This window comes from Euprymna scolopes, chromosome 12 (assembly GCF_053919585.1).
Source record: "Euprymna scolopes isolate OS-2025 chromosome 12, ASM5391958v1, whole genome shotgun sequence".
NCBI classification, from domain to species: domain Eukaryota; kingdom Metazoa; phylum Mollusca; class Cephalopoda; order Sepiida; family Sepiolidae; genus Euprymna; species Euprymna scolopes.
In genome coordinates this window covers 55,044,307-55,057,546 of record NC_136493.1, presented here as the reverse complement: position 1 = coordinate 55,057,546, position 13,240 = coordinate 55,044,307, and the positions used below count along the sequence as shown (strand labels likewise).

At 30.1% G+C, this 13,240-nt stretch overlaps 1 protein-coding gene across 14 annotated transcripts in view; it reads right to left on the bottom strand.

The window, feature by feature from the left end:
- LOC145291289 (CCR4-NOT transcription complex subunit 2-like) overlaps positions 1-13,240 on the bottom strand; it is a 124,724-nt gene that overhangs the window by 89,554 nt on the left and 21,930 nt on the right. The window contains exon 1 of one of the 14 annotated variants that reach the window (XM_080136945.1): positions 9,722-9,754. The exons of the other annotated variants lie outside the window; for them this stretch is intronic. The gene's annotated coding sequence lies outside the window, so the exon portion shown is untranslated. Of the gene's footprint in view, positions 1-9,721; positions 9,755-13,240 lie in introns of those variants that run through there. 14 annotated transcript variants of the gene reach the window in all.

The following is a 13,240-nucleotide window of genomic DNA, read 5'->3' as shown; positions in this document are numbered from 1 at the left end:
AAAATCGGTTTTCTTTAAAAAAGATTTAAAGAAAATCAACGAAATTTTACTTTCTTTTGTTATAAATTAAAAAAGAAAAAAAACAAAAAAAAAACAATAGAAATTTGAAAAACATCACTTACCTATAAAAAAATACTATTGGATGTTTAGTTCCATTCTTCATTGTTCATAATTTATCCATATTTATATTTTAAATTCCATTTATATTTTAAATTCCATTTATTTTTTAAATAAAAGAATTTTTTAAATGACTGTTTTGAAAAAAAGCGCGATATCGCAACATTTTTATGCCGTCATCGAAAACCGGAAGTCGCTGTTTGAACTACGGATGGACAGAAGCAGTAAAAACCACACGTTCGCGTTATCCCGTCTAGCCTTGCGTGTAAAGAAATTTGTGCCTCTATAACTGAAAACTAGTCACATTTTACTTATAATTTTTTTGTCTTAAAAAATTAAAAAAAAAAAAAAAAAAAAAAAAAACAGTTGATGAATTTTTTCTTTTCTCAAAGAAATACACGAGTTTTTGATTGAATATATTTAATTACCACTTTATGAGTGAATTTTTTTTTTAATATCTTAAGAAAAAACAAAAAAATTGAATGAAATAGAAATAATTTTCGTAATAAAATGAAACTTTCTGTGCAATTTAAGATTAGAAGGTTTCACTAAAAAAAAAAAAAAAAAAAAAAAAAAGTGTTTTTTAAAAATAAAGGTTTTAAACTTTGGACTTTACATGTAAATTTCTAAAAAACACTTGTTTTAAATTGGAATATATTATTTATTGATCTTTTATCTTCAATTTATGATATATAAAACTTTGGGCCAATTAATTATTAAAATTTTAATAAGACATTTCAAAATGGGGGGTGTGAATTTAAAAAAAAAAAAAAGAAAAGTTTATCTAAAATATTATATTCGATTTATTGGAAAGAGCATAAAATTTCACATTGACCCTGAAAATATCGTAAAAGTTTAACCAATAGAAAAATATTGATAGATTTTTAAAGTTTAAAAATTGAAAAAAAATTATCTTGTAAAATTCAATTAATTTAAAAAAAAAAAAAAAAAAAAAAAAAAAAAAATGGCTGCATGAAGACACGCCGGCACTTTGTAAACACTTTTTTAAAAAATAAAAAATATTTCTATTATTTAAAAAAAAAAAAAAAAACAACTTTAATAGTTTATTTTGGAAGTATATTCCATAAAGAAAATAAACAACCCACTTTTAAAAGAAATTACAAGTTTTTTTTATATTTTATTCGCAGTTTTGTGGTAAGGGTGTCAAAAATTCCCCCAAAATTCTGATACACCAAGTCAAGTGCTAGTTTTATTGCATACGCATTTACTGTAAAGATTGGGTTTTCAGCTGGTAGAGCCTTTAAGGTTTTTATGTTAGATACTGCTGTGCAAGCTGTCTTTTCATTGTCCTTGGATCTATCTGTATATATGAGGTGGTATTTTGGATAAAGTAAGAGGATGTTGTGAATTTCATCTTGATAGGTGCTTGGGTGGATTTCTGCTTTAAGGAAATACTTTTAAATCAAGATTTACATTTGTTTTTTTAATTTTCCGTGCGGGAACATTTGAGATAATATGGTTGTGTATGTTTGAAATGGGGATTGCAATTTTTTTAACCGTAAATTCTATTTTTAGTCCAAATGGTTTTAGCGTTTTTCAAATAGCTCTTTATATTTTGTTTTGAAAATGTTTGATTTTCATATAGTACTAGCATGGGTACCCGGCGTTGCTCGGGTGGAGATGAAGTTGTGTTTGGACACAGCTGCTAACTTAAAAATAAAAGAATGGATAAAACAGGAAAATGGAATCGTGCAGAAAAAGTATGTGAAAATCAGTTTAAGCGAACACAGTCTAGAAAGATTTCTCGTTATGGTGTGTTGCAACAAAAACAAAGTGAAAATAATTCACTTTTAAAAAAGTAGAATTTGTTTTAAGCAAAATAACCGTGATAAAAATGATTAAAGAAAAAAAAAAAATCACATTATGTAACCCTTGAAATAAAAACATTATGCCAAATAAAAATCTTTTAACCCTGTTTAAATGTTAAAACTTTCTTTTAAAACCTGATAAAAAAAAAACATCGAAATAAGGAAAGTGTTAAAAAAATTACAAAACCCTGTTAAAAAAAAGAAAACCACCGTTATGTGTGCTTTGAAAACGATTCCAATTTGCAGTGAAAAATACTAATAAAATTCATAAAATGCTGAAGATTTACAGTTTTATTATTTGCATAGCTCTATTAAGGGTGATGGTTTGTTGTAAACTTCAGAGTTGTTGGAGGATAAAATTATTTTCTGCATTTTGTTTTATTTTTTAAATTTTGGATTGATTTGATTTCTCAGCAAATTGTTTTGCTAGTGCATCTACTATGTTTTTTTCTGTTGTTAATGTATTACGAGATTACCAGTGACCCGTTGGGTCAGTATGTTATATTAGCTATGGAATTAATGTATGAGCGCGACACTTGTGACGTAAAGAAAAGTTTTTTGTGACATAGCAGAAACATTTCTATGAAAGTATATTAAAATGAAAAAAGAATATAGATAAGATTTTTATGAGTAATTCTATTTATAATTGTTTATTTTTGAAAAAAAAAAAACTTACAGCCATTGAATTATAAGTGGTTTGCCATACTTATAAGTAAATGTGCACTGAACAGATACCATAATACTCAAGTTAAATTCAAATTTTGATATATCTTTTAATGTAAACAAGAAAAACAATTGGGATGCTGAAAATGTACGCAGTAAAACAAGACGTTTTATTGTTGCGTTGATCATTTATTTGTAACACAAATTAAAAAAACATTTGTAAGAAAATTGCATTAAAATAACTTAAATGTAATATGGAAATGAACGATGTAAAAAAAAAAAAAAAGAAAAAAGTAGAAAGTATTAATTGTTTATTTGGATAATTGAAACGTAAAAAAAAAAAAAAAAGAAAAAAATTAGGACACTGAAAACGTATGCAGTAAAATAATGTTTTATTGTCACGTTGATTATTTTGTACGCATGCGCAACCGAAGTTGTAAACCAGATGTTGGATTACAACACCCGTTAGATTATTTGAGTTTTATAATTATATAGATTTACTAATAGGGGTTTGATGAGATTTGCCCCCCCCCCCTCCCAGACATGCTTCTTAGCATGTTCCATACTGATTTCTCATTTGAGAAGTTTAATTCGCTGACATGCTTTTGCCAGGAGTTTCTTTTGGCTTCTTTGATAGTTTTTCAAGCTAGTACTTTATGGTATTTGAAGTTGATCAGGTTTTGTTTTGTGGGTTCTGTCTGGAATTTTCTTAGTGATTTACGTCGTTGCTTAATGGCCTCTTGACATTCTTTACTGAAACATGGTTTGTTTCTTTTGTATGGAATAATTTTAAAAGGGATACATTTTACTGCTATTGTAATTAACTTGTTAGAAAAGTCTTCAGCTTTTTGAATATTTTCATTTAGGTGAGGTGTTTAGAAAGTTAAATTTTTGAATTCTTCCCAATTTGCTCTTCTTAATTTCCCTCTTTTAATCTCTCCTTCCAAAGATTGGATACTCTCAATTATAATGGGGAAAATGGTCACTTTCATTTGTATCTTCATAAACTTTACAAGCAAAAGGAGAGTAAAGGGGGTCATATAAAGTCGGGTTGATAGCCGAGTACGATCCAGAGGTTGGGTTCAGGTGTGTTTGGGATTTTGAGTTGAGAAAGCATAGATTGTTGTTTATGATTTTTTTCCCATAATTTCTTTTATCAGTTTTGTTTTCATCCCCATGTTGTGGCTGTTGAAGTCTCCTGTTAGAATTAGTGGTTTAGGAAATTGTTCAATTAGTTTGTTCATTTTTTCTTTTATTTTATTAACCCTGGGATGGGATATAAATTGAGTCAAAGGTAATAGTTTTATAAAGTGTTGCTGATATTGTTCCTGCTTGTAGGTTTGTGTTAATGTTGACTTTTCTTTGGGGGATGCCTTAACTAATATAAATGTTCAACCTGAAGTCTTTTGTCTGGTTTTGTGTATGAAATCATAACATTCAAACTTTTTCGTATTGATTTTGTCTTTTTTTGTGTGTGTGTTTTTTAATGTTTCTTGGGGATTATAGATGGGTTTAGTTCATCTATTAGTAATTTATTGTAGTTAGCCTTTCAAGAGGTTTGTGCTTTCTTTGTTTTTTGTTATCCTTTTTAACTAAAGAGGTAAATGGTTATTTTTACACTCTTTTTTTATGTGATATCTTTAGTTTGTTTTAGTGAAGTTTGATGATTTTGAGTAGGTATATCTGTTTCTTACATTATATTCTGTTAATGCATTTCTGTTTGTTTCTACAACCTTTTTTTTTTTTTTTTACGGACTTATTTGTATTTCTAGTTTTGGAATATGATCCGTTTTATTTCGATTTGGTTTTTCTTGCTTTTCCAAGGATTGGTGATATTTTTCAGCTTTAGATGTTTTGGTTATTTGTTTGATTGGGTTATCTATTTCCATCTCTTCATGCTTTTTTTTTTTTATTTTTTAGCTCTTTTTTGTTGAGTTGTTTCAGTCTTCTTTGGCGATTTTTTTTGAGTTTATAATTTGTATGTTTTATTGGTTGGAAGTTTGGTTTTCGGTAGTTTTATTCTCCAATGTATTTTTTTTTTTTTTGAGGAGAGGTTTGAGTTTGAGATGAAGTTAATATTTTTTTGGTTTTATTTTTTCCTTTGGTTTAACCTTTTCAGTTTACTGAAGGTATATTGCTTTTAAAGTTTTTTTTAATTCCTCCATTCATTTTGGTCTAAATGTATTAACTTTTCTGTTTATTAATTGTATTTGTCCATTTGGTGTGGATTGTTTAGGTTTGCTTTCTCTGCCACTTTTACATAGGATTGATTCTCCATATATATCTTTCAACTATCATTTTTGCTTCTAAGAATGGAATATTTCTTTTATGCTATAATATTTCTTTTTACTTACAGCATTCGCAGGATTTGGAAAAGACTGGGTGGTTTTTGCTTCTCCTTTTCTTCATGTTCCTCCTCTTTATGATTTGCATATTTTAAGGCACATTTTTCGCAAGTTTGTCCAAATTTTTAGCATCTGAAACATCCCATGTGTTCTATATTATATCTAATTTAAAATTTTGTGGTATTTTGGGTGCATTAAATGAAGATGTATGTATTTGTTGGAAATATTTCATTTGTTTTCTTTATGAAAATTCTTTTATATTGAATAACTCCTTGTTTTTTCATTTCATTTAGTACTTCTCCAGGTGTTGCGAGGGATAACTCTGCTTCTTACTATTTCTTTGAACTGATTGAGTTTTTTTTTTTATGGGAAGTGACTTTGACATTTATGTCATGGAATATTTTAATTTATTTCAATTTTATTGCTTTGTGTTTTTGTTTCTATTTCAACCAGTAAATTTCCATTTCTCATTTTCTTTACAGTTTTAGGTTTTATATAGTTAGATAGTTTTTTTTCTACCAGTAAAGGAAATAGTTTAGACATTTGTTTTTCGCCTAAAAATTCTATTACATAGAATTTAGGAAACTCAGTGTCTGTTTCAGTTTCATTTTCTGAATCGAATAGATCTTTTAGGTTTTTTGTTTGAATTTATGAACATTAGTTTTATTTTGAAACTTCACTACATTTGCAGCCACCACGGAGCTTGATATTAGCACCTGTCAAGGAGGAAATCCAATGACTTTAACAGGTTAAAGCTACACTAAGCAGTATACTCAATCATGCAAAGTTCCCAAAGCATCTGTCACAATATTTGATACACACTCGAAAATTTATGTGAACAAATATATTTGTTTGCAGCTATGTCTGAGTTTTTGACCATCACATGTCGATTGACCCTCAGCCAGCACCTTCTAAGGTCTACTTCTTTGGTTGAGTTATTGGAACATTTTATTTTTTCCTAGGAGGGAGATAAGTTTTTTTTTTTTTTTAATCTTCAATTGTACGTCAATTTTTGGATTAGTGTAAATTTGATAGTAGACATTAGAGTTTGACCTGATCTGCCGGTTGATCGGATCAGGCCTCTCTGATCACCAGTCTAGCTCAAATAAGGGTCAAAGGGAGGTGGAAGTACTTAACTTTAATCTCCAAGACCCTCAACCACAAGGATCTCATCCCAAGGCATCACAGGTCACCATCCATGGATAACAGACGGTCCCATTGAGAAGCTTTTACCCTTGCAGGGGGGGGGGGGGCAGTCAATATATTCTGATGCCCCACTGATAGGGCTAGTCTTTTTTTAGGGCTACCTACTATAAACTATTATGTTGACTCTAAACAGTTCTTTTCAGGGCTAACTACCACAAATAACTCTTTCTGTCTGCCTCTTGGGATGCCTCTCATAGCGTGTCACTAGTTGCTGCAAGTTTTAGAGACTCCAGCAACTCCAGCAGCCTCCAACAGTTCGAGCCATAAGCTCCAGTGCTCACCGACAACTAGCTAGCAGTTTCCAGCTACCCGTTCCAGTGCCCACTGATGTCCTGCTACTAGTTTCCAGCATCAGATACTATCTATACAACTCAGAACAACTTGAAGCACGTCATTCTACCTTGCAAGGATTTTAACTTAGTTAGACACCTGTCCACATGTTGAACGAATCCTTTTATAATTTCCATTGCTGTCACCTTCCTTGTCTTGTGTCTACTTTCTAATTGTACAGTTGGTTGACAACCTCGGCAACATCATTTTCAAATGAAAAAAATGCTATGGAGATAAATTGTGCATTTTATTTGGCAGAAGGATATTATACTTAAAAATTTGTTAAAAAAGAAAAGAAAAAACAAACAAAAAAAATAAATAAAATAACTTGTCCTACCACTGACCCTGTTAAACCCTTCCCTTAACTTTATCATTAACCTTAAGTTCAAATGGCAAGCCCAACCCCCTAAAAATCTTCATTAACCCTACAATGAACCCTAAATTTTAGTGACAATCCCTGTCCTCAAATATAACTAACATATTTGAATAGAAAGGACCCTCACCAAAAAAAAAAAAGAAAAAAAAAGTCAACAAAATTTATCTTGTATAGAAAAATTTTTTAATGATAAACTGACCTAAAATGCTAGAATGGCTTGAAAATTAAGGATTACATTAAATTTGTGTGAAACTGATCGCTCACTTTAAATTCCAATGTTTTCTTTAATAAAAAAAAAAAAAAAAGAATTTTGTTGTTTTGCTTTTTATTTTGGGAGTAAGGAGGTCAGTTAACAAAGAGTGTTAAATCGACAATATTTATTTTTATATACTGAAAATATTGACAGATATATTTGTTTTAATTTTGTTGCATTTTGTTAAAATTAGTTTTTTGTGTAACAAGAATGTTAAAGATAAGATGTGTAATAAAATTTGAAAACATTAAAAATCAATTTGACCAAATAAAAAACATGCCGTTCATTCCCCTCCCCAACACACGCCACTAACATCTGAATCATTTGCTAATTGCAAAGAGAGGAAGAGTAAAAAAATAAATGCAACAGGAAAAGAGAAAGAGGTAGATAGAGAAAGAAATACAATGGAGCCAAATGACTAGGCTGTAAAGTTAGTCTTGTTTTAATAAATAACAGATTTAAATGGAAGCAAAATTATGTGCTTATTCTAAAAAAAAAAACCGGAGAACTCTCATCTCAAAGATATATTTCATCAATGCTCAACATGGCATGGATTTACAAACGGTTATGTATAGGAAAATATTAGGGACATCTTGTCCCATATCAGGTTTTTAACAGCTCTATTTTCTAAGTATGATGCTATAGGAATTGCATAGTCATAGTGGATGGTGTAGGTCTTATTTCCCATGGTTCTCTCTGGTATATGTTCAGAGTTTGCTGTTACACTGGATGTTCTAATCATATAGTGAAAATAATGTTCAAGTTATGGAGATTTGAATTTCACTATCTTTTACTACTCTTAGGCACAAATTTCAACATCATTTTATTGTATAGAGTATAGTTTTTGATCAAAGTAAGGTTAGGTAGTTGAATCCTTGGAGTTTTTTCAAAACTACAGAAAAAAAAAAAATAAATAAATAAAGCCAGTACATCACTGAAGACATTCCCAAAGCATCTTCAGGATGGATTTTACAATCAATACAAATATTTTAAAACATATTGGTTATAAACTAGAAAAGTGACCCATTTACACAAAATTAGTCTCTATGCTTATTATATTTCGGAGAACAGTAGTAGTCCAAATAAACCAAATACAAATGATCAATTCTCATCTCTAAAATTCAGAAACATTTTTATTCATTCATTCACGATGTTCTGTGCTAAATGTGTATCAAATTCTATTCAGAAATATTCCTTTTAGCATGTTTATATCTTCATATGATTTTTTAGCATGTTTATATTTTCATATAATTTTATATATCTTCATATGATTTTTTAGCATGTTTATATTTTCATATAATTTTATATATCTTCATATAATTTTTTAGCATGTTTATATTTTCATATAATTTTATATATCTTCATATGATTTTTTAGCATGTTTATATTTTCATATAATTTTATATATCTTCATATAATTTTTTAGCATGTTTATATTTTCATATAATTTTATATATCTTCATATAATTTTTTAGCATGTTTATATTTTCATATAATTTTATATATCTTCATATAATTTTTTAGCATGTTTATATTTTCATATAATTTTATATATCTTCATATGATTTTTTAGCATGTTTATATTTTCATATAATTTTATATATCTTCATATGATTTTTTAACATGTTTATATTTTCATATAATTTTATATATCTTCATATGATTTTTTTAGCATGTTTATATTTTCATATAATTTTATCTTGAAAAAATTCTGTAAGGATTCATGAAAAACATTCACAAAATTTTTGTAAAACCATTAAAAGTAAATTTATAGTCAAAATTATTTTTCTTACTATTTTGTAAAATAAAAGAGCCACAACAAAAAGAGGGAGTAATACCTGGAGGATAGCTTCCCATTAACTTTGAAAGTTATGTTGAATTCTAATTCTAACAGTAACCATAAAATCAAGATAATATCAAAAAATAAATGTCAAACTCATTGCTCACATATTAAGGTCTATGATAAATAAGGTTATTTTCAAGTATAATATTTATTCAAAGAAAAAGTTCATTGAACATGTTCAGCAGTTACTAGTTACATTTAAGTTTAAATTGTTATGAATGTAGGTAAAAATTGGCAACAATTTTCATACTATAGCAATCAACTGTTGTAAACGTGGCAAATAATTCAATGTTGTAGGATTTACCCATTTGAAAATCAACAGTGAAAATTTTGTTATAGTTAAATTTTGCAAAAATCAGTCATGAAAAAAAATTATTTTCAAAAATCGAATCAAACATTAGATCAGTAACTGTTATTTACTGTAATGTCTAGGAGTTTGAAAATGACATTCTGCTATTCTGAAAATGAACACTTCATCAAATCTATGAAAAAAAAAAGTTGTGCGATTCAGGGTTTTTTTAGGGAAAAAAGTTGATAAATTAGAAAGTGTGCTGTTGCAAATTTTCAAAATAATGGCAAAATCTAAATTTCATACGTTAATAAAGCATTGCTTTCTGAAAGGAGATAAAATATTGTTCAAACAAAGCCAATGACTTCATAAGTGCTATTTAGACTCTACTCTATTGGAAACAATCGTTAAGAGGTTGTATGTTGACTTTAAATGTGGTCATGCAACACAAATGTGAATACTGAACTTGCCCAAAATTTGAGGTTTGTCCTGGAAAACATTAGAAAAGTCCACAAACTCGTTTTTACTGATTGTAAATTGAAGTTTCGCAAGATAAGGAGTTCAAGAGATCAGAATGCAGCATATTCACCATTTTGCAAATTAACTGTTTGTGCAGGTGACCGACTTGGAGGAGTTGGTGATAAGCAGTAATTTTCTTTTTTTATCAAATCAAACTACTTGGTAAATTGTTTGATTATCATTACAGCCAGCTTTGTGGGCGTTTGTCCTGTGACAATACCAATGATATATCGTGAAACATAAGTAAAAATAAACATTTGAAAGTTTAAATGAACGTTTTGTTTTTAAATAGCAAATTTACATCAGATCTATTAACTGACCAATTTAAAAAAAAACCCAAAAAAACAATTGATAGGAAATGGGACAGGAAAGCTTGTTTTATAGAACAGCTGAAACCATATAATCCACCATCCTGTCTACATTGTTACTAAGAAAACATTGAAAATCATTTGAAGTCAAATTCCTAGCAATGAATAACTCACATTTATTAGAAAATTAATTGATTCAAAAGCCAAGAAAGCAGGCAATTGTCAAATAAAAGGTTTACAATTGGTAAGAAATAATAGAAAGAGAAATGAAGGGCGGAGAGAGGAAAACGGTATTTCAAGTAAATAAGTTAAAAAACGATTTATAGCCAATTAACAGGAAACTTGTATCCTAATCTTAAACGTTATTTTTAATTTTAATTTTGTTTTTGACAAGTTGAGCCATGACAGAGGTATGCATTCTAGTGTATATTTTTAAAGGTTCCAATTTATTTGCCTCCCCACAAGTGCAGAGTTAAACACAAGATCAGTTTTTAATAAGGGAAAAATGCAGCTTCTCAAAAAGAAGAACACTGAATCATGACAAAAACAAAAATTGTCTCAATCTAGAAGGATATCTTTACAATTTGACCACAATTAGAAGGCCGGGATAGTTATCTTATTTTTTGATGTGCGATATAAAATTCTCAGCAGATCCTATAATTTCATTGATGGAATTTTCCAATGTTTTTATCGTTATATACTTTTCACACTTGCTTGCAATAAATGGGTGTTTATTGCAAAAGTACTCAGCAATATGTTGCACATGTTCATTTCAATAAAAGTGCAATATTAAAAAATCCATAAAGTAATTACAAAAGAATTTTTTGTTGCAATGCTTTTGGAATTCACAACTGCATGCCATCTCCGAAATGTGAAAAAACATTTTCTCCGTATGTACTCATAAATACTTTTAGAAATATCCAAAGAATCTAAATAAAAAGACACCAGAATTTTTTTTTTTTTTTTTTAAATCAATTTTAAATCTTTATTATAAAAAAGTGATTTTAGTTACAACTAGCAGGGGTGCCCGGCGTTGCTCGGGTGTTTGTGCAAAAAAAGCAAAAAAAACAAAAAAAAAAATGGTTAATTTTTTAAAACTTTGACCCCTATTATGACCCCTTAAAATTTATAGTTTCGGGCTCAAATCACTTTATTAAGTTAGATCCAGGTTCAAGGAACCTATATCTAAAATTTCAAGTGTCTAGACCCAAAATTGTCAGAGGAGTTTGGTAGAGTTCTTAAAGGTCAAATCGTTGAAATTTGACCCCTTAACAGCCAAATTTCTGGCTGACACCCGTCACATCGATTTTCCCAAATCTCAGTACCCGGTATTTCAAATTTCGAGTCTATAGACTAAAAATTGACAGAGTTATTGTGTAGGGAAATGTACACAGACAGACAGACACACAGACAGACAGACACATTCACTTTTATAGATATATAGATATGTCTGATAAAAATTTTTGGTGCTTATTTAGAAAGTAACATCATGTTTCTATTTACTTGTCTTTCCCCATGAGCAAAATGAGACACATGGTTGGTTTTTAATTGAGGGAAAACCCAGCTCCCTAAAAGGGGGCACTCTGAATTGCAACAAAAATAATTGCCTAAATCTAAAAGGATTTCTCTTCCCTTGAATAAAGACAAACTAAGTATAGCATCAGAACAATTACTAGACTTTCTTCTTAGTAAAAAGGCAAAAGAGTCTATAGTGTCATGAGCATAGTGGAAAAGAAGTACATGGTGATCTCCATTCAATTCTGAGCAACGTCAAGCCTTCCTGCTAGTTATGAAACATGCAATCACCAAATATAAGACTAAAAAAAACAAAGAAAATAACATCTTTGAGAAGATTTAAAATCTTAATTTTGTTTACATTTTACGATGACTCATAATTCAACAGATCAACAGAAAAAAGTGCAACTAAGAGTAAAACTGAACCTGGAAATGTTTTCTCAATAATTAAATCATTTCTCTCTGATAGGTTCATAAGAGTAGTGGTTGATGGGCAGAAATCAGAAGCTCTCAGTATTAATGCTGGAGTCCCTCAGGGGTCCATCCTGGGCCCAACTCTCTTTCTGATCTACATCAATTATCTTCCAAATCACATCCTTACACCATTCATAGACATTTATGCTGATGATACTACTATCTATGGTAGCACATCTAAGACCGTAAACAACCAAGTTCTGATTCTCTCTCCTCTGATCTTGAGTAAATAGTACAATGGGGAAAGAGGTGGCTTGTTACTTTTAATGCATTTAAAACCAAGCTTTTATCTTTATATCATCAACGCTCTGATCCCCATCTGGCATCAATTGAAATGAATGGCTCTCGTCTTGGGGAGGCCTCATGTTTTGACAAGCTTCTGGGTTTGACCTTTACTCCTGATCTTAAAATGGAACACATACATTAAATCCGTTGCCAAGGCCGCTGGAAAAATGGTGGGATCCTTCTATCGACCCAGTAAATATCTCACTGCTGAGTATATAAGAGCCAGGTACGTCCTAGGATGGAGCACTGTTGCCACATTTGGGCAGGAGCTGCTAGGAAGGACTTATCCTGCCTTGATAGAGTTCAAATAGACTTCATAGCCTCGTAGGGAATGTCCTTTCCTCTTCCTTGCAACCTTTTTCTCACAGAAGAGATGTTGCAAGTTTGTCTCTACTTTATCGTTATTTTCATGGCAAATGCTCGACTGAGCTCCAATCTATGCCCCCCCCCCCCTCGCCAAACTTTCACAAGAAACACCCATCTAGCAGAAAACACTATCAACAATTTCTCCCACTCTTTATGTGTGCTTAAATCTAAACAGATTCCATGAGCAAAGCTTCTTTCTTAAAACTGCACGCCTATGAAATTGTCTTCCGTTTCCCTGCTTTCTAGCTGACTACACTATGGTTGTCTTCAAGCCTAACATAAACAAGTTTTTGATGAGCCATTCCATATAAGTTAACAAATTTACTGAATTTCCATTACTAACAATTACTATATTGTCCAATTTCTATTGTACATTCATTAACCCTTTTCGAGTGGCCTCTTGGTGATGCCTTAGCAGTGTCAGAAATTTCGTGAAAATAGCGAATAATTCCACCCCATCTTTCCAAGCTTATAACTCCTCGAAAAATGCAATTCAAGCCCTAATTTTTTTTTTCAATTAAA